Genomic DNA, 20,936 nt, shown 5'->3' on the forward strand with positions numbered 1-20,936 from the left:
GGATTCGTTCCAAAACTAATAAATCACTTCCAATCCCAACCATTTAACGGAGGGGGAACTTTTAAAAATTACTCCATTTTGACGCGACACGTCGGATCCGAGATGTTTATTTTAGTCCGATTCGGATTTAGTGAAATTTGTCGTTGCGATCGGAGGGGAGGAAAGGTCAACTATTTCAGTCTGAAACACAAGTCACGTCAAATTACTACAGAAATAGACGGGGCGCTTATGAAAAAATACTATACATACCTACCTGTATTTTCTTCAAACCTTTTACGCATGTATTGTGACTTTATGCGACTCTAGTTTCTTTCTATGAAAATAATAAATTGTAATTAATTCGAACACAGGCCAATTCGAACGTGCACTGATATCAAACTGAAGTTATATCGCAAGCGTAATGTAGCTGCAGTTTCCATCCGAATGTCACCTTACATGCATGTGTAAACGTACTTTTAAAGCAGCGGTCGGAAACCTTTTAGCAGCCAAGGGCCACATAGTAGTTAACGGAGGTGACGCGGGCCGTACTTTGTTAATATTTATGACTTTATGGGACATTGTCGTTTGTCACTATTACATACAAAATAGCCAAGACGGCACTCGGGCCGCAAGTGGCAGGTTCACGAGCCGCATGCGGCCCGCGGGCCGCAGGTTGCCAACCGCTGGTTCAAAGTAACGAAAACTGCAGAAAATGTCAAAAGCAATGGCACGGCATTACAGCCATTAACCTTTTAACATTACCTGCAGAAATGCAGTTAGCAGCAGTGTTTCAGCAGTAATGATGTTGCGGCTGAATCCATATTATCTATGTAAATAAAGTGAATCCTAAAACCTATAAATTGACGGCAACTCGGCTCTGTATACCTTCGATATTGCAAATTAGTCAGGTATCAATAATATCTAATTTACCACCATACAGTAAATAAAAAAGAACATGTATTACTAATGTCAAAACACGCCAGCTATGAACGATAAAAAAACGACCGTTATATGCCACTCGGTCTTTGCTTTGCTTACACTTCTGCTAATGATGGGTGCATTTATGACAGGAATCACACCGAAATAGAACGCGTTAAATGCACTTTTATCGCTGTTTGATTTGTATGCCATCTGTACAGAGACTCTTTCAAATCTTTCAATGCTGCAACATTAACCTTTTTCTACTGGCATTAAAATCCTTTTTACCCGACTACGGCAACGCAAAAGGAGGGTTATGATTTTGACCGGTATGTATGTGGGTATGTATGTATGTATGTTCATTTGTTCCCTCAGAACTTCTAAAGTATGCATTATAATTTGACAAACGATATGTCATTCGAATCGTCTTAATCGTCCGCTGGTTATAGGCTATATGACGTCACAAAAAAATGGACACGGCGCCCTCTAGAGGTCATAAAGTCACGAACCAAAAAAATAAAAATAAGTAATGATGACGTGTTATATATCATTTGAAAGAGCTCAATTAGCACATTTTTACCCGACTACGGCAACGCAAAAGGAGGGTTATGATTTTGCCCGGTATGTATGTGGGTATGTATGTATGTATGTTCATTTGTTCCCTCAGAACTTCTAAAGTATGCATTATAATTTGACAAACGATATGTCATTCGAATCGTCTTAATCGTCCGCTGGTTATAGGCTATATGACGTCACAAAAAAATGAACACGGCGCCCTCTAGAGGTCATAAAGTCACGAACCAAAAAAATAAAAATAAGTAATGATGACGTGTTATATATCATTTGAAAAAGCTCAATTAGCACATTTTAAATATATACATATGTTAGCTTTTGCACCCGGCTTTATTACATGAACCCGATAAAACATTAATTCATCGGGTAGGTAATTCGAACTACGAATCTACAAGCCCTATCGATTCTATCCGCGTATTACCCAGTTAAGGCGATACAAGAAGATTTTTGAAAAACAAATTGGTTTGGCCACTATATACATGGTGTTTTTTTATGATCTGCAATATTTTATAACGTGAATAGGTATAGAAGTCTAGATCAGACAAAATGTAGGAAACAGCCGTACAACAGACGTACGAGGCACGCTGTATATACGAAGCTCGCTGTAGGCGTTCCAAAGCCCCCTCCCCTCCCTCCCGCGCCCTCATACTAAAAGAGTCGGGCGTAGCCCGACGTACGAGGTACGCTGTAGGTGTTCCAAAGCCGGGCGCCGAAGGCGCCCTCATACTAAAAGAGTCGGACGTAGCCCGACGTACAAGGTACGCTGTAGGCGTTCCAAAGCCGGGCGCCTTCGGCGACCTCATACTAAAAGAGTCGGGCGTAGCCCGACGTACGAGTTACGCTGTACGCGTTCCAATGCTGGGCGCCCTCATACTAAATGAGTTGGGCGTAGCCCGACGTACGAGGTACGATGTAGGTGTTCCAAAGCCGGGCGCCGAAGGCGCCCTCATACTAAAAGAGTCGGGCGTAGCCCGACGTACGAGGTACGCTGTAGGCGTTCCAAAGCCGCGCGCCTTCGGCGACCTCATACTAAAAGAGTCGGGCGTAGCCCGACGTACGAGTTACGCTGTACGCGTTCCAATGCCGGGCGCCGAAGGCGCCCTCATACTAAAAGAGTCGGGCGTAGCCCGACGTACGAGATACGCTGTAGGCGTTCCAAAGCCGGGCGCCTTCGGCGACCTCATACTAAAAGAGTCGGGCGTAGCCCGACGTACGAGTTACGCTGCACGCGTACCAAAGCCGGTAGCTGTAGGCGTTCCAAAGCCGGGCGCCTTCGGCGCCCTCGTACTAAATGATTCGGGCGTAGCCCGACGTACGAGATTCGCTGCACGCGTTCCAAAGCCGGGCGCCGAAGGCGCCCTCATACTAAAAGAGTCGGGCGTAGCCCGACGTACGAGGTACGCTGCTGGTGTTCCAAAGCCGGGCGCCGAAGGCGCCCTCATACTAAAAGAGTCGGGCGTAGCCCGACGTATGAGGTACGCTGTAGGTGTTCCAAAGTCGGGCCCTCGGCGCCCTCATACTAAAAGAGTCGGACGTAGCCCGACGTACAAGGTACGCTGTAGGCGTTCCAAAGCCGGGCGCCTTCGGCGCCCTCATACTAAATTAGTCGGGCGTAGCCCGACGTACGAGGTACGACGTAGGTGTTCCAAAGCCGGGCGCCGAAGGCGCCCTCATACTAAAAGAGTCGGGCGTATCCCGTCGTACGAAGCTCGCAGTACGCGTTCCAAAGCCGGGCGCCTTCGGCGCCCTTATACTAAAAGAGTCGGGCGTAGCCCGATGTACGAGGCACGCTGTACGCATACTAAAGCCGGGCGCCGAAAGCGCCACCATGCCAAAGGATGGCGCAGCCCGATATATGCGGCGCTCTGCGTGCATTTCTGTACTGAGGACGCCCTCGCAAAAGTAAAGTAACTTTAAATAGTTAGTAACGAAGTCTTGACCCCAAAATTAATTAAATAAAAAATAAGTTCAAAAACTAAAACCCGACTACTGCAAATCGCGCTCTAAAAAGTATGAAACAAGATAGAATTCTTATCTGAAATTATTAAACAGGAAATATTATAAATGTTATCATTTTTTTAATAAAAAAATACAACGTTATATAATTTACTACTTTTTTATATATTTACAGAGATTCAGAGGATAGCCGTGGTCGTATGCCACTTTACTTTAAAGTTTATAATCGTGGCATACGACCACGGAAATCCTTTGAATATCTCTGTAAATATATAAAAAAATTAGTAAATTATATTACGTTGTATTTTTTTATAAAAAAAATGATAACATTTATAATATTTCCTGTTTAATAATTTCAGATAAGAATTCTATCTTGTTTCATACTTTTTAGAGCGCGATTTGCAGTAGTCGGGTTTTAGTTTTTGAACTTATTTTTTATCTATTTATATTGATGTGTTGTGTTGTTGTTTTTGTTTATATTCTATAAATAACCCAGGAACTAAAGTTAAAGATTTTTGAAGATAACTTTTTTAGGGTTCCGTAGCCAAATGGCAAAAAACGGAACCCTTATAGATTCGTCATGTCTGTCTGTCTGTCGGTCTGTCTGTCTGTCCGTCCGTATGTCACAGCCACTTTGTTCCGAAACTATAAGCACTATACTGTTGAAACTTGGTAAGTAGATGTATTCTGTGAACCGCATTAAGATTTTCATACAAAAATAGAAAAAAAACAAAAAATTTATAGGGTTCCCCATACATAGAACTGAAACTCAAAAATTTTTTTTTCGTCAATCCCATACGTGTGGGGATCTATGGATAGGTCTTCAAAAATGATATTGAGGTTTCTAATATCATTTTCTTCTAAACTGAATAGTTTACGCGAGAGACACTTCCAAAGTGGTAAAATGTGTGTCCCCCCCCTGTAACTTCTAAAATAAGAGTATGATAAAACTAAAAAAAATATATGATGTACATTACCATGCAAACTTCCACCGAAAATTGGTTTGAACAAGATTTGGTAAGTAGTTTTTTTTTTAATACGTCATAAACCGTAAACCGCAATTTTATTATGTTACTTACTGTTACGGAACCCTTCATGGGCGAGCCCGACTCGCACTTGGCCGCTTTTTTATAAGAGAATAATAATGAAGTATTTTAAATTTTGTAATTTGTCATCATCAATGTCAAATTTTTGGTTTTTAGGGTTCCGTACCCAAAGGGTAAAACGGGACCCTATTACTAAGACTTCGCTGTCCGTCCGTCCGTCCGTCTGTCACCAGGCTGTATCTCACGAACCGTGATAGCTAGACAGTTGAAATTTTCACAGATGATTTTTAAAACCATCTAAATTGATTAATTAGTGTTTTTACTGTAATAATAATAATAATAACCCCGCAGGGCAGCTTGTGGCGAGCTGTTGGGGAGTAACGACCCCACGGACCCGAGTGCTCCCGAGAGTCGGTCAGGGTCTCCGTCTCCGGCGTGTCTTCGTCGGTCGGAGTGGACCCCAAGGGGACCCGCAGGACTCTCAGCTCTGGCTCGCCTTCATTGGCCGTCCAGAGAGGAGTCGCTAGAGCTATATGCTCCAGGGGTGGAAGTGAAAGATGCATAAGACGCGAGTTGGCACAGTGGCTGTTAACAGTCACTGGGTAGAAAGCGGCGCACACCTCTCGACACCCCTGAGCCGCTCACACCGATGTTGCTCCTGGTCGTCTTCGCGACGGCAGTTTCAGGGGCCCATCTAGTCAGCGGCGAGTCACCGCCTGCCTCGATAACGTGTGTTAGCATTGTTATGGCAGGTGTCCGAACTCTTTACAATAGCCCAGTCTCATTGTCCACCCAAACTTCAATCCATAGACCGGTATACTATTCACTTTTGCTACAATAGTCCCAATGCCTGCTGAGACCGGTTCATGGGTGTCTATTGTTGCACCTGTGAACGGGTTCCAGCAGGCGTTCTACATGACATTAAAGCTCTCCAAGAGGCCTCTACGTGTTGGATCTGTGTCCCCACGCAAGCCTATCAAAAAACCGGGATTATAGGCCCGTGATATCGAAGGAGATACAAATAATAATAATAATAATAACCCCGCGGGGGCAGCTTGTGGCGAGCTGACGGTGAGTGGCGACACCGCGGACCCCTATTCCAGAGGGCCCTGTCATCTGGCCCTCGCCTCTGTGCTTGCCTTGATTGGCCGGCCAGAGTGGAGTCGCAAGAGCGGGACCTATGCTCCAGGTTGGAAGTGTAAAATGTCATAACGCCGGCGGCCTGCTGAACGGATCACCGGGATCTGGCTACCGCAGACTCACCTCTCGACAACCTTACAGCCGCTCCGAAGTGTTGCCCTATTGTCGCACTGTGCGTGCGGCCGTTGTAGGGCCCACTAAATGAGTAGGCGAGTCACCACCTGTCTTACACAATTTTGAGACTGATTGTCACGGCAGGTGTCCGCTAGTCTCCTCCCATAACCCATTATCCAGTCCATCCAACTTGCATATCAATAGCCCATGACCTTAGTTCCCATCGCAGCACAAAAGTGCTGCACTGCAATAGTCTTTGCACCTGGCGGGGACCATCTCCGGATGTATCATATTGTGCGCTCGGGGATGGTATCCGCCATGTGTATCCCTTGCTTTTAGAGTAAACTGTCTTAAAGGGCCTCTGCGCTGTTGGCTTCGGCCCCACGCACGCCTCCCAAAGGTCCGGGATCCCATGGTCCCGAGATATGGAAAGGACAAACAAATAATAATAATAATAATAGCCCTGATACCCATGCTAATACTGTAAATACATTTGAAAACGAAACACTAACTGATTATCTCCCTTCAACAATACAAAAGGAGATTGAAACAAATTTCTTAGCCGCTAAGGAACGATTTAACAGCTCTGAACCCACCAGCAGACCTATCATACCTAAACAGAAACCGTCTAAAAAGCTTGCAGCTATTGTTCATTACATAAACAATATAATACTCCCAAAATATTTACCCCAAGACTCGAACTTTGAAAACACCCAAACAACTCTTTATTGCGCTGCCGTTGCAGCAGCCACCCAAAACGGATCTAAGATTAGGGACTCACCATACTTTCCCCAATACAATAACCAACCCCCAAACTGGCAGAAAAGACTACAAGACAGAATTACAGATCTAAGAGCTAAAATAGGTAGACTTACAGAATTCATTAATGGTAACAATAGCCCGAGACTCACGAGACATATAAACTTAATCAAAAGACAGTATAAGATTCACTCCCGACACGAAGATGAAAATACACAGCTTACCCATTTTCTTGACACCCTAAAACAAAAACTTAGCGCACTCACTAGCAGACTACGAAGATATAAACTTACTACTCTCCGGAAAACTCAGAACAAACAGTTTGCGAATAATGAAAAGGTATTTTACAGGACTTTACAGAATTCTTACAATCGTACAAGCGAGCCGGGACAAAACTCCACCGAAGACTCTGAACTCCCAACTGCGGAACACCTGCATCGGTTTTGGTCTGAAATATGGTCCAGACCAGTAGAGCACCAAAGTGCTGAATGGATTGAGGCTGACAAAGAACTGCTGAATCACGTCCCTGACATGACCTTTGAACACATCAGCCCCGATCTCCTACAATCAGTCATAAATAAAACTCATAACTGGAAAGCCACTGGCTCCGACAATATTCACAACTACTGGCTAAAAAAGTTTACATATTTCCACCCGATATTACTTAAGCACATTAACGAATTCATTCACTCACCGGAAACCTTACCGCATTATATTACTCAAGGCACAACACATATGTTAGTCAAAGATATCACCGACAGAAAAAACCCTGCTAAATATAGACCCATAACCTGTTTACAGAATATCTATAAAATTATGACTTCTTGTCTAAGTAAGCTTATATACAGGCACATAAATACACATAACATATTAGCGGAGCAGCAGAAAGGATGTCGACCGAATAGTCAGGGCTGCAAAGAACAACTTACCATAGACGCTGTTATTTCCAAATATGCACTTAAAAAGAAAAAGGACATTTATACCATGTACATCGATTATAAAAAGGCATTCGACTCAGTCCCGCATACCTGGCTTATCTATATTCTAAAACATTATAAAATACATCACACAATCATCAGTTTCCTAAAAGCTACAATGTTGCACTGGTCAACGGTTCTCAAAATCTCCAATGCTACCAACCATATTGTAACGGAACCAATTAATATTCGCAGAGGTATCTTTCAGGGAGACGCTCTTAGCCCACTATGGTTTTGTCTCGCACTTAATCCGCTCTCAAATTTACTTAATAACAGTATGACTGGATTTGAAGTAAAATATAACAATACCTCACATATATTGTCGCATTTAATGTACATGGACGATATCAAGCTCTACAGTAATAATTTGACAGACATTCATAATCTCGCAGACATAACACAGACTTTTTCATCTAGTATATGCATGGAATTTGGCATCGACAAATGCAAAATCCAGTCGATTAGAGCCGGTAAAATAGAGCACAACAGTTATACGCTTAACAGTGGAGAACGAATAGATCCCGTTCACGAAGAAGATGGTTACAAGTATCTTGGTTATCAACAGTCAAAACAAATCCATCATAAGGTAATTAAACCAACACTCAGACAGAAATTTTCAGACAGGCTTCACAAAATTCTTAATACCCATCTCAACTCGCGCAACACTATCAAGGCAATAAACGCATATGCAATTCCAATACTCACTTATTCGTTTGGTATAATACAGTGGTCACAGACAGATCTCAGCAACCTTCAAAGAACTATTAATACATTAATGACCAAGTACCGTAAACATCATCCACGAAGCTGTATCCAGAGATTGATTCTACCAAAAGCGGAAGGCGGAAGGGGTTTGATAGATATTAAGAACCTTCACAATAAGCAGGTAAGTTCCCTTAGAATTTTTTTCCACGACCAGTCCCCTCGTTCTCAACTACACCAGACAATCGTTAAAATAGATCACAAATTTACCCCACTGAACCTGAATGACTACACAAAGCAAAAAAATGAAGAAATAGCCGAGCCGCAGCAATACCTTCAAGCATGGATACAAAAATCACTTCACGGTAGGCATCGACTTGATCTTATAAATCCTAACCACGACAAGCTGGCGTCTAACATGTGGCTTAAAAAAGGTGAGCTATTTCCCGAGACTGAAGGGTTTATGATATCCATTCAGGACCAAATCATAGATACCAGGAACTATAGAAAACACATTATCCGTGACCAAAACCTATCTACAGATTCATGCCGACGCTGCCACGCCGCCTCAGAGACCATCCAGCACATAACCGGAGCATGCCGTTCCATCACACAAACCGACTACAAACACCGACACGACCAAGTAGCAGCTATCATTCATCAATATCTCGCAGTTAAGTACCAACTCATAAAGAACAGGACACCTTATTACAAATATACTCCGCAAACAGTATTAGAATCGACTGAATACAAACTGTACTGGGACAGAACTATTATAACCGACAAAACAGTTCATTACAATAGACCGGACATTACACTACACGACAAAGCTGCAAAAACTGTATATCTTATTGACATAGCCGTACCCAATACTCACAACCTTGTATCCACTCATACCGAGAAAATTAGCAAATATACCGATCTGACCATAGAAATCAAAAACCAATGGAGAGTAAGCACAGTTAAAACTGTCCCGATTGTAATTTCGTCCACAGGTGTAATTCCCCGCACTCTGCACACTAGCCTAAAAACTCTTGAAGCACACCCACTCACATACATACTTCTACAAAAAGCAGTTATCATGAACACTTGTAGATTAGTACGTAAATTCCTATCTTTAGAGCAGTAATCAAAAAAAAAAATCCATTCTCGTTTGGCCAAAAGCCCGCGGTTATGGAAGTAAAATCACCTCCACCTAGGAGAGAAAAACAAACTAAAAAATAAATAATAATAATAAACATTTATTTCAGACAATTTTGCCCATACAATTTTGTTAGTGAATTCTTAAAAACTAATTATTAATTTATACTTAACTAACACAAAATTTAAAACAATAAATAAAAAAAAAAAAAAATAAAAAAATAAAAATAAAATAAAAGTTGTATATACCGTCAGCAGTGTTTGACAACATGCATGGACGTCCACCGGGCTAACATAGGGTTGTCCCAGCGGTTAGCAAACACGCTCAGAATGCGATTGGGACTGCCGCGCAGACGGGCCATAAGCGAGGCACACCTTTTCCTCATGACGGCCGCAAAGCTGTCTGTCCTTGCTTCGGCAAACATGCCAGAGGCGCTACAGTGTCGCGGCAGCCCCATCAGCACCCGGAACGCGTTATTATATTGGACGCGAAGGTCGCTGTACGCTCTTTGCGTATAATTGACCCACAGGCTGCATGAGTAGAAAGATACACAGAAGGCTTTAAAGAGAGTGATCTTAACTTTTTCTGTGCATCGCGCAAACCTGCGGGCCAACATATTGCATCGAACGGCCAACGACCTTCGCTCCCGTTCAACGTCCAAGTTGTCTTTTAAGTCTTCGGTGACCCAGTGACCCAAATATTTAAATTGGCTAACTTGCTTTAAAGGCACACCTGTCAAGGAAATTGCTGGCAGCGTGTAGGTTTTGGTGCCTGCCTTAAAAACCATGATTTCACTTTTGTTAGCATTATATTTGAGCCCATGGGCCACCGCATAACTTTCACATATTGCCAGAAGGCGCTTGAGGGCCCCAATCGAAGGACTCAGCAGTACCATGTCATCAGCATAACTAATGTTATTGACACAAACACCGTCAATATGACATCCGACTTTGGTACTGCTGAGCTCCTCGATTAACCCGTTCATATACAGGTTAAAGAGCCGAGGTGAGGTTAACCCGCCCTGCCTCACCCCGCACTCCAACCCATACTCTTCCGACAGAGACCCTGCCCACCTGACACTATTCTTTTGATGGTTATACCAATAACTCATAAGAGATGTAATTTCACAAGGTAAGGTCGTCTCATTACTTATCTTGTCCCAGAGTACGTCGTAAGATACAAGGTCGAAAGCTTTCGACAAATCTAGGAAACATGCAAACACCGGTGTTCTGCCTTTAGTATAATATTGGACAGTCTGTTTGAGGCATAGGATAGCACTTTCCGTGGACAGCCCCGGCCTAAAACCAAACTGTGCATCATTAAGACGGAAGTGCTGCTCCAAGTGACCATCCAACACACTGTCCAATACCTTGGCTACAATAGTTGCTAACGATATTGGCCTGTAATTTGAAACCTCAGTAGCATCACCCGTTTTATTTTTAATAACTGGAACAACAGTGGTGCGCATGAGGTCATCGGGTAGGTATGAGTGTTTCAGACATAGGGTATAAAATAATGCAAGAACCCTTGGCAAATGCGCTCCAGCATGCTGCAGATGTTCAATGCTGAGGCCGTCGTGTCCCGGTGACTTACCTCTAACCATATTTTTAATAACATCCGTTATTTGACTAGCCGTGATGATAAGGGTTTCCCCCGGTACACCGGCATCAGCATTGAACACCCGCGTGGGAGGCCCTAACGGCGATTGTACTCTGAAATGTCGCTGAAAAAGGTTAGCAATATCTTTAGGGTCATGAGCTCCGGCGACGCTCACAGGAAGGCCAAACTTGTGGTTATGTTTATTCACAACCTTCCAAAACTGTCCGAAGTTTTTATTTGAGTGGTGCTCAGCAATCATGTCACATTTTATTTGCTGTTCATTGTTTTGACACCACTTCAGTTTTGCCTTGAAAACCTTTCGGGAATCGCGCATCTGTTCATAAATATGCCCTGATGACGGTTTTCCGTGCAGAACCCAATTCTGAAAAAACAGTCTAGCCTTACCGTGAGCCTCACGGACATGACGGTTCCAACCCGTTACCTGTCGCTTTCTAATGGACTTTTTAATACTACTAGATCTTTTTGCAGCATCAGTCAGAGTACAGATAATATCGGAGTACATTTTCTTTAACAGCTCCATATGATATTTGTTACCACAAATTCCATTGCTACAGTTGCAAAATTCAGCCTGAAAGTCAACATTTTTTAGCTTTGTGTTACACAGATTTTCATATAAGTCTATTTGTGCATGATCACGGTCACCCCAAATGACTGTTCGATTATTAGTTTGCAAAGATGTTATCAGTTTTGGCTTAATTAGCTGCATATTACATTCAACTAATATGGGGTGATGATCCGACCAATACGTGTCATACAGCACTGACATGTTAACCACCGTTTGTCGAGCCGCAGCAGTAACAACGCAGTGGTCAAGCCAGCGCCGGGAGCCGTGCGCGTCGCTTACAAAAGTATATGAGTCCGCAGGCAGCAAGTCTAAATCGACACACGACCACGATTGCTCGATACAGTTAGTGATTTCATTTTAATTGAAACATTTACCATTTAATTAATAATATTATTTGTAGGTAACATTTCTAAAAATAAGGCACTGGTACTCGTAACTGAAACAAGAATATAATAATGATACTCAAATACGGTGATAAGATATACCGGGTGTAGCCTGTAATATGAGCAAATAATTAAACTGTAGGCTGTACTCCTGATACTGACCAACATTTGTTCAGCGACTTTTAAAAATAACTTGAGGTTTGATTTTTAATACACTTTAAAGTTTATTCTAAGACGCAATGTATTGCGAATTTTGTTATGTTTAAGGCGTGACAAGCAACGTCTAATCACAATGATATGGCGTGGCAATGGCGTCCATTGAAGATAATATTTATTTTGTATGAAAAATAGGGAGTCTCAATACTTCATAATTTTTAAAAGTTGTTGAACAAAAGTGTCACCGTTTGAGGAGTACAATCTATGTTTTAATTATTTGCTTGTGTTACAGGCCACACCCGGTATATTATATGACCATCATTATGATTAGGTACAGTATAACTTAACATAGCAGGTATAAAATCTGAACATCTATAAAATTAAATTTTAAACCAATTTCACTTAAAAGCCAAAATTTTCGCAAATTATTGTGAAGTTCTGGAACACTTAAACTTATCTGTCTCCAAACAATTGTCAGAATTGGGAAGTTTTGGAGCAAAATCAGTATAACTTTAATTTTGGAGAGGTTAAATAAGCCTAGCCTTCAGAGTGCACGTCAATCAAAACGACGTAGTTCAAAATTAATTCCATTTATTACCTCCCTATAAAATCTAATTTATTTGTGTAAGTATCTAGAAAATTAAACTCGGTCACAAGTCTCCTCTAGAGTCTAGTATTTGTAACATTGATTTTTAAAGTACTTGCTAACAGCTCTATGAGTGATAAATTATTTTAGATACACAAATTTTCTAGGTTGTCTAGGGGTTAATTTTTGAGTTGTGTTTAGAATAACATTGTAAATTATGTAATTCAAAATCTTCGAGACCGAGTTTTGCTCGGAAAACATAAAAACTCAATGATGCGCGTTTTCTCAGACATAAGACCTATAATACGTCATAATGAAGATATATACGAGTTTCCAGCTTTATATCTCTCATTCGAGGTGAAACCCTTAATTTAACTGGGCCAATCGGCCTGTCAGTTAGAACAAAATTTTGACAGTTCCGAACAACTGACAGGCCGATGCCGTCCGGCGGACTGTTAATCAGTGGACCCCTTTAGAGCCGTTTCCGTGAACCCTGAAATATATAAATGAATAAATAAATATGTACAGTGTGGAAAGATAAGTCGGGCCCTGGAGGGAAACTACCTTAAATTCTTAAGCTGGCTCATTTTACTTAAAGGAGACATTCCTTTATTTTTTTAAAGAAACAAAACTGCATTCAAAGATTTTATCTTTTTTTCTTCAACGTGGCTTGTCTAAAACAATCTTGAGTACTAAATATTAGTTTTTATGGATAAATATTTTGTACGAAAGACGAGTGTAAGACCTAATATTTCTTGGAGAAATGTTATCATTAACATTAACTGTATCGACTAGTAGAATAAAATTGCGTGTGTTTATTTTTTTGAATTTTTAGTCGGTTCGAGTCCCGGGCGAGGCAAGCGAGTTTTAGAAAATCTTTGAATGCAGTTTTGTTTCTTTTTAAAAATAAAGGAATGTCTCCTTTATGTAAAATGAGCCAACTTAAGGATTTAAGGTAGTTTCCCTCCAGGGCCCGACTTATATTTCCACACTGTATACATAAGAATTGCTCGTTTAAAGGTATAAGATTTAGGTGTATAATTATCTTAGATTGTAAAAGATTGTTGGTATGAAATATGACACCGGAGTGCTCTTTGTATTTCGATTTATAAACGTGCAATGAACGTTTGTGCGACAGATCGCTATTGCGATAAACTGCTGGTTGACTGAACGGCTACGGCTCCGCGACGAACGTTTGTTCGAAAGATAGGGAACGCGAAAGACTTGCTCGCCAGAATAGTTTTGCGATATGGTATAGCTGCAAAGCCCTAAGCTTTGTCGAAAAATGATAGCAGATTTTATTAACGAACAAATTGATTATTAGAACTGTTCTGAAATTTAAAATATTTTTACAGTACATATGGTCCTATTTTCCCGCACTAGTGCGTAAAATAGCAGTTTACTTGCGTATGTCAAAAGTTTAAAGCGCCATATGTACTGTAAAACGTTGTACGATACACGTGCGAATATTTCGTCTTTTCCGCACTTGTATCGTAAATAACTATTTTATTGACAGGTTAAATTCAACTCTGATGCGGCAAAATAAATCCACTGATCGATTTTGCTACAAAGCCTTGAACAAAACAACTTTTATGCGACACATTCAGCCTTGATATTGTATGACTAATTATAAGTCTATTACATGTTGTTTGTAACCCTAAGTTCAAAGTCGCGCTTTTGCTACCGACGGCTAAGGCACTTGTCCCACCAAGAGCGAGTAAGCGATTAACTATCGGCGATTTTCTCGCCTAAGAAACGAACAAAAGATTAGCATCCCTGTGTTAGTAAAAGAGACACATATGTTAATAGTTCATCGCTGGCTGTTCACACTGCCGGCGAGAACACTCGCTCTACTAGTTTGTCGCCGCGATAAGATAAAACTAGCTCAGCGGTACTCGCTCGGCGATGCTCGCTTCGTAGTTTGACGTCTGCGACGTCTGCGTGTTCGGCTACGCTGCACCGCCCGAGCGAGTGACGCGAGTAATAGCCCGTCGCACTTGAACACTCGCCTATAGCCGAGCGACAAAACTATTGGAGTTAACACTCGCTTCTCGCCGCTCGCCCACTCGTTTCTAGTTTATCGTTCTACTCGCTTATCGCTCATCGTCGGCGGTGGGACAAGTGCCAAACAGTCGGCAGCCTGGCTGCACCACAATTCTGCAGCAGTGACGCTAGGGCAGCCTGAATCCAAATGTTACCTTAGAATGTTAACTATCCATGGTTGTATAAGGTTCCGTACCCAAAGGGTAACAGACTTATAAGGGTACGGGACCCTATTACTAAGACTCCGCTGTCCGTCCGTCCGTCCGTCCGTCTGTCACCAGGCTGTATCTCACGAACCGTGATAGCTAGACAGTTGAAATTTTCACAGATGATGTATTTCTGTTGCCGCTATAACAACAAATACTAAAAAGTACAGAACCTTCGGTGGGCGAGTCCGACTCGCACTTGTCCGGGTTTTTTTATCTTATTGTTCTGACAATAACTGCTATTTCAAAGAGGAAATTGTTTCGGTATGACCACAAACTACCGCTATGATAATAAAAAGGGTTCAAACCGTCTCCCGTGCTCATGATACCTCTCGATTACAAATAAAACTATCACTGAACTGTAAGCGATCCTTTGATATCTATTTTCAAAGCAAATATTTGTTTAGAAATTTAGTCTCGGTATTTAGTTATGCATATAGAATGTACATTTATAGAATTAATCCTTACTTGCTGTGATCTTTTGTTGCCAACAAACTTGTTTTCAAGAGATTTAAAAAAAGATAAAAAGATAAGTACCGATAATCGGGGTGAATAGGAATGGCTGGGGTAAATAGGGACAAAATATGTGATTTACCTGACAATACCCACACAAATAGTATCATTCGATTGAAAATAATAGTAGAATTTGTATGATTTAAATTAGTGTTAGTACTTATTATGTCAGGTAAATCACATTTTAACTTTTGCCCCTGTTCAGCCCAGCCATCCCTATTCACCCCGGTTGTCGGTACCTATTGGTTTTTTTTTGTTGAGTTATCTACGATGAAGCAAAACAATTATCTTTATTCCCCTTGTCTTTTTTACAATAACTGGTAAAGGCGAATAGCTGTTAAACGATACAAACACAAAACAAATCGAATAAAAAGATAATTTTAACCCTACTAACGCGGCTAGCAAAGTACTGTATAAACGTATGATCGTTAACGACTTTTACGCCGCTTTTGTAGAGTACAGTAGTCGTATTTATTTACGCGAGCTCGTGTCCGTGACTGTACCAGATGTTAACATATGCCGGTGCTTTCTTTATTTAAGAGCTGTTTGTTACTTTTTGTTCGGGGCACGCCCCCGCTCCCTCACTTATTATTTATGGCTGCGTACGAGTATGTACGCGTGGATAAAGTAATTTGGAAGCGGACATTTGAAGAGTTAGGAAAACAGTAATAGGAAGAGCCGAGGGATATAAAACTTGTATTCCCACTCGCGCTTCTTGCTTCTTCTTTAAAAAAGTAGCAAATAAAACCGACAGCCTAATTAAAACTACACCAAAGTTACTTCTTTTGTTAGATGCTTGTATAATTATTGTTGTTGGAATGGAAGTCCTGTGTATAAAGGTGGTATCAGTCGGTTCACTCGTATGATGTTCCTGTTCACACGTCTTAACAGGAATGGCACAGATATGAACGTTCACTTGTTATTTTCTTTCATAATATATGCGAATGAAAGTATCAAGAAGACATTTATTTCACGACTTAGAAAAATCGAATGCATTGGTTACAAAAATATATAAAATAAAATTTTAAGAATTACTGCTACGTTTAGAAACACGGTACACGATGTCACTGAGTTCAGGATAGTATATTTTTTATAATTCTGAGTGCGATTAAAAGATGATGAAGAATGGAAATATCCAATATTTTTGGATAGTTGGGTTAGATTTTGTTTTAATACAATTTTCGTTAGGCATCTCACGCATACCAATAGTCCAACAAGTGCGAGCGATCGTCAAGCTCGTTTCAAGACATGATGAAAATCTTAACAAATTGTTTAATCAGAATTGGCTTGCGTGCTTCTTAAGACATTTCCAGACTTCTCTAATTCCTTTTCAGCTTCAGTGGGTTGCAATGAAATCGTCCAACTTTTGCCATAACTCAAGCTCTCGATTTGCGAGCAGTGTGTTATTTCTGTATCTGTGTTGCCTTTTATCGACACATCTTTGTTTCAGTTTCCTGTGATTTTGTTTTGTGTTAAAAGTTTTATGATACTCGTATATGTATGTATTCTAGACAGAAGTCGATGACTTTAAATTATTTTAATGGCTTAGATTTAGTTTATTATTATTCATTTCAAATAAATTGCTTATTAACTTCTATAGCATAATGAGTATCAAACGCCAGTGAAACTGAAATGTCGATTTTCCACGGCTTTTGACGGTAAGACGACAATTTTCAGCAACAGATAAATAGTCATCATCATCATCATCATCTCAGCCTATATACGTCCCACTGCTGGGCACAGGCCTCCTCTCGAGCGCGAGAGGGCTTGGGCTATAGTCCCCACGCTAGCCCAATGCGGATTGGGGACTTCACATACAACTTTGAATTTCTTCGCAGATGTATGCAGGTTTCCTCACGATGTTTTCCTTCACCGAAAAGCGACTGGTAAATATCAAATGATATTTCGTACATAAGTTCCTAAAAACTCATTGGTACGAGCCGGGGTTTGAACCCGCGACCTCCGGATTGTAAGTCGCACGCTCTTACCGCTAGGCCACCAGCGCTTTTTCGCACGCTCTTACCGCTAGATAAATAGTACTAGAAATATAATTTATGTCATATGTGTTAGCTACGTAAATGTTTATGCCAATTTTCGTGTTATTACGTAGGTGCATACGTGTTGTACGGGAGTGGCTTTTTGGCAGGTTCGTCTAACTCATTCTGTCGTAGCAATAGTAACTTATATGGCAATTATAATGTTGGTACCTGTAAATACACTGGTAAAATATAACTTATACAGTAACTGGGATACCTGCTTTATATTTACAAGTCACCCAGTTGAGACGCAGGACAAAGTATACATTGTCTGGAGTTTTGTAACACAGTGACAAGCCGTTACTTTGTAAAACTTTACTTTAACTCGTGCATTTGAATATTCGCGTATTACACAATAAAGTGAACTCTAAAATACAAGCAGCAAGGTTTCTCCAAAAGGCATCAATAAGTATGTTAGTGTTTGCGGTAAGAAAACAAGAGCAGTTTGCGTCAGTCTACTTGTACAGTTTTAAAGAGTCTTCCGGATCCGGATCCGTTGGATCACATTTGTCAATAAACGTCAAACTTGCTTATGGTCTCACTTGTTTACTTCGCTTTGTCCCTAAGCACAGTAAAATAATAATATAAGTACTTGTTAGGATTCCGTAGTTTCTGTACCCAAAGGGTGACAAAGAGAATCATTAGTAAATAAATAGGATAAGTATATATATATATATATATTATATAAAGACAGCTTATACCGTTTTCATATGTTATCATTATGTATTAACCTTAGTAATGTAAGTTAGATTAAAGTACTAACGTTGAAAATGAGGGCATCATGTCGCCGTTAAACGTAAGTTTGGCGAACCTAATATAGTTAAGTTAAAAATTTACCATACTTTTCTGAAAAAAAAAATTAAAGAATATATATTACTAAGCTTCTGTTGTCCGCCTGTCTGTCTAGCTAGGGTTCTAAGTGACAAAAAAAGGTCGAACCTTTTTTTTCTTGATTAAAGCATGAAACTTGGCACAGTTGTTCCTTACATCAAAACAAGCCGATTTCGATCGGTAGCCCGAAGGAGCCTCCCCTCTGGGGCCCGAGAGGGGGGGGGGGGGTCAAAGTACCGCTCCGCCCGGCTTCATTCTTAAAATTCTAACAGGCCCCGTTTAGCTAATAAGTCATATTTGGTATCAATTTCGGATGAATCAATAACGTAGAATTCATTTCTGGTATAAAAATTTAGCGATTTGTAGGAAAAATTAAAAAAAAACTCATAGTATCTAATTTTTCAAGTGTAATTTTTGTTTCTTATTTATTGTCAAAATTAAACTGCCTGGTTTTTCTACATTTAAAAAATATGATGATAAAGCCTATTTAATGCAGATTTTAAAAACATAACTTTTACATACCTTTATTTAGAGGAAATCGCATAAAAAAAACTTATATCGTCTCGCGCCGGTGAATATCTTTTTACTGACATCGGCATCGATATAGACAACATCCGAAGTACACACTCTGGAGACCGATTAAAAGTATTGTTTATTGTTGTAGATCCTATTATAGAGATAGAAAAGCGTACAAATATTATTTTATGTGTCGTTCAGTGAAAAAAGGGACCTTGGAACAAATTATCACAGAGCCTCGCGTTTGTATAGAAGCATACTCGTATTTAGTTAGTGCCAACCACTCCATGGACTCCATGGTCGCTGTTCTCAATATGGGATATTACTGCAATGTTCTGCCGTCAGAGTGCAGCACTACCGACTCTAGTAAATTCATAGACTAACTTATACATGTAGATGTAGATGTAGTGTAGCCCGGGACGCCCGGTCAGAAGCAGGCGGGCTGTCGATCACTTGTCGCGTTCATTCAGCCCAGTTCCCTGGAGTTGGAGCTTCAGGTTACTGTCCCGGAGGCATTCCCACACTATTCTCCTCAAATCTTCTTGTTTTCCTGCAGAATAAAAGGACATCTTTGAGTTCAACGTCCTTTAGTTCGTTTTCTTTTAGTGTGTCTCTACCGCATATATTATATCGCGGTGCCGCGTACATAGTACATTCTGCTAGTAAGTGTAAGCTAGTCTCCTCCTTACCAGAATGTGGATAGGAGGCGTCTCTACTAATTTCCATTATCTTGAGGTGTCTGTTGAGAGTATTGTGACCTGTAATGATACCTGTCAATAGTCTCAGACTGCTCTTACCTAGTTTCAGAAGATACCTGGTTCTCCTGTGGTCTATACCTTTGATCATCATCTTCGACTGTCTGCATCCAGTCTCTTCTTCCCATTCTCTCTGTGCTTCCATCTCTTTTACCTTCTCTCTGACTCCCTTCGTGACATCCGCTGACATAGGCAGAGCCGGTTCCGGACCTATGTATTCCGTCTCCGCCCTTATCCTCGCCAGCTCGTCAGCTTTCTCGTTTCCCGTTACTCCCTGGTGTCCTGGAACCCATGCCACCGTGACACTTCTTTGCTTGCCTATCAAGTTGAGCTCCTCTCGACATTCTCTCACGAGAGAGGAGGTAACTGATATTTTCTTTAGTGCCTTTATTGCTGCCTGGCTGTCTGTGTATATTACGACAGCGCCCTCTTGTTTTACGCTCTTCTTGATTATGCTTGCGCAGCGCGTTATAGCACATACCTCGGCTTGGAACACGCTAGCATATCTACCCAGTGGTACTGATGCTCTCCCAGTTTGAGGATCACTATGCCCGCTCCTGCTAGTTTCATCGAGCTTCTTCTTGAGCCATCCGTGAAGCAGATGGTCGTCGGGTGTCCGACTTCCACCTTCCAGTTATCTCTGTCTCCTATGTGTATTCTATATTTCTTGTCAAATATCTCCTGCCTCTTTATAAGGTCATTATTGGCCATCAACATTTCAAGTTTTGATAGTGCCTCTCTTTGTATCAGCGCGTGTCTCTTGTCTACGCAGATTCCTCTCCATTCGTTGCATGCTTTCATTCTGTACCACTGTTCGGTGGCTCTTTTCTCTACCTCAATCCAGAGTGGCTTCAAGCCTAGCATTACCTCCATTGCGTGTGTCGGGGTCATTCTCATAGCCCCCGTCATGATGAGGCACGCTAATCTCTGGACTTTGGTTAGGTCTTAGGTCTCTTTGGTTTTCTTTCATATGTGCTCTATACCACCATGTCACGGCTCTATATAGCACCCTGGGTAGTATTATCGCCTTGTAGATCCAGTGGATCATTCCTGGCTTCAGTCCCCAGTTCTTTCCTACTGCCCTTTTGCATTGGAACAGTGTTCTTATAGCTTTAGCCGTCTGCTCCTTGATGTGAGTTTTGTGCCTGAGTTTACTGTCTAAAGTAACGCCCAGATATTTCAACTCCTCCACCATGTCTAGTTCTATACCTTGTATCTTTATGGGTTTCATCTCCTTTATTCTTCTATTAGTGAATAGCACCAGCTTTGTTTTCGATGGATTGAGATCCAACCCTCTCTCTCTACACCATCTCAGTACCTGTCTGAGACCTCTTATCATTATATCTCTTATCGCAGTGACAACCATTCCTCTCTCTAACAGCACTCCATCATCAGAGTAAGCCTGCATGTACATGCCTCCT

General features: G+C 41.2%; 1 long non-coding RNA gene across 1 annotated transcript in view; it reads left to right on the forward strand.

Moving 5' to 3' along the window:
• Positions 1-3,954: 3,954 nt before the first annotated feature.
• The window catches only part of LOC134677523 (uncharacterized), a 347,203-nt gene continuing 330,221 nt past the window's right edge, over positions 3,955-20,936 (forward strand). Inside the window, exon 1 of the long non-coding RNA XR_010100041.1 lies at positions 3,955-4,032. This is a non-coding gene — a long non-coding RNA (uncharacterized LOC134677523). The remainder of the gene's footprint in view (positions 4,033-20,936) is intronic.

Source organism: Cydia fagiglandana, chromosome 2, assembly GCF_963556715.1.
Source record: "Cydia fagiglandana chromosome 2, ilCydFagi1.1, whole genome shotgun sequence".
In the NCBI taxonomy this organism is placed as follows: Eukaryota; Metazoa; Arthropoda; class Insecta; order Lepidoptera; family Tortricidae; genus Cydia; species Cydia fagiglandana.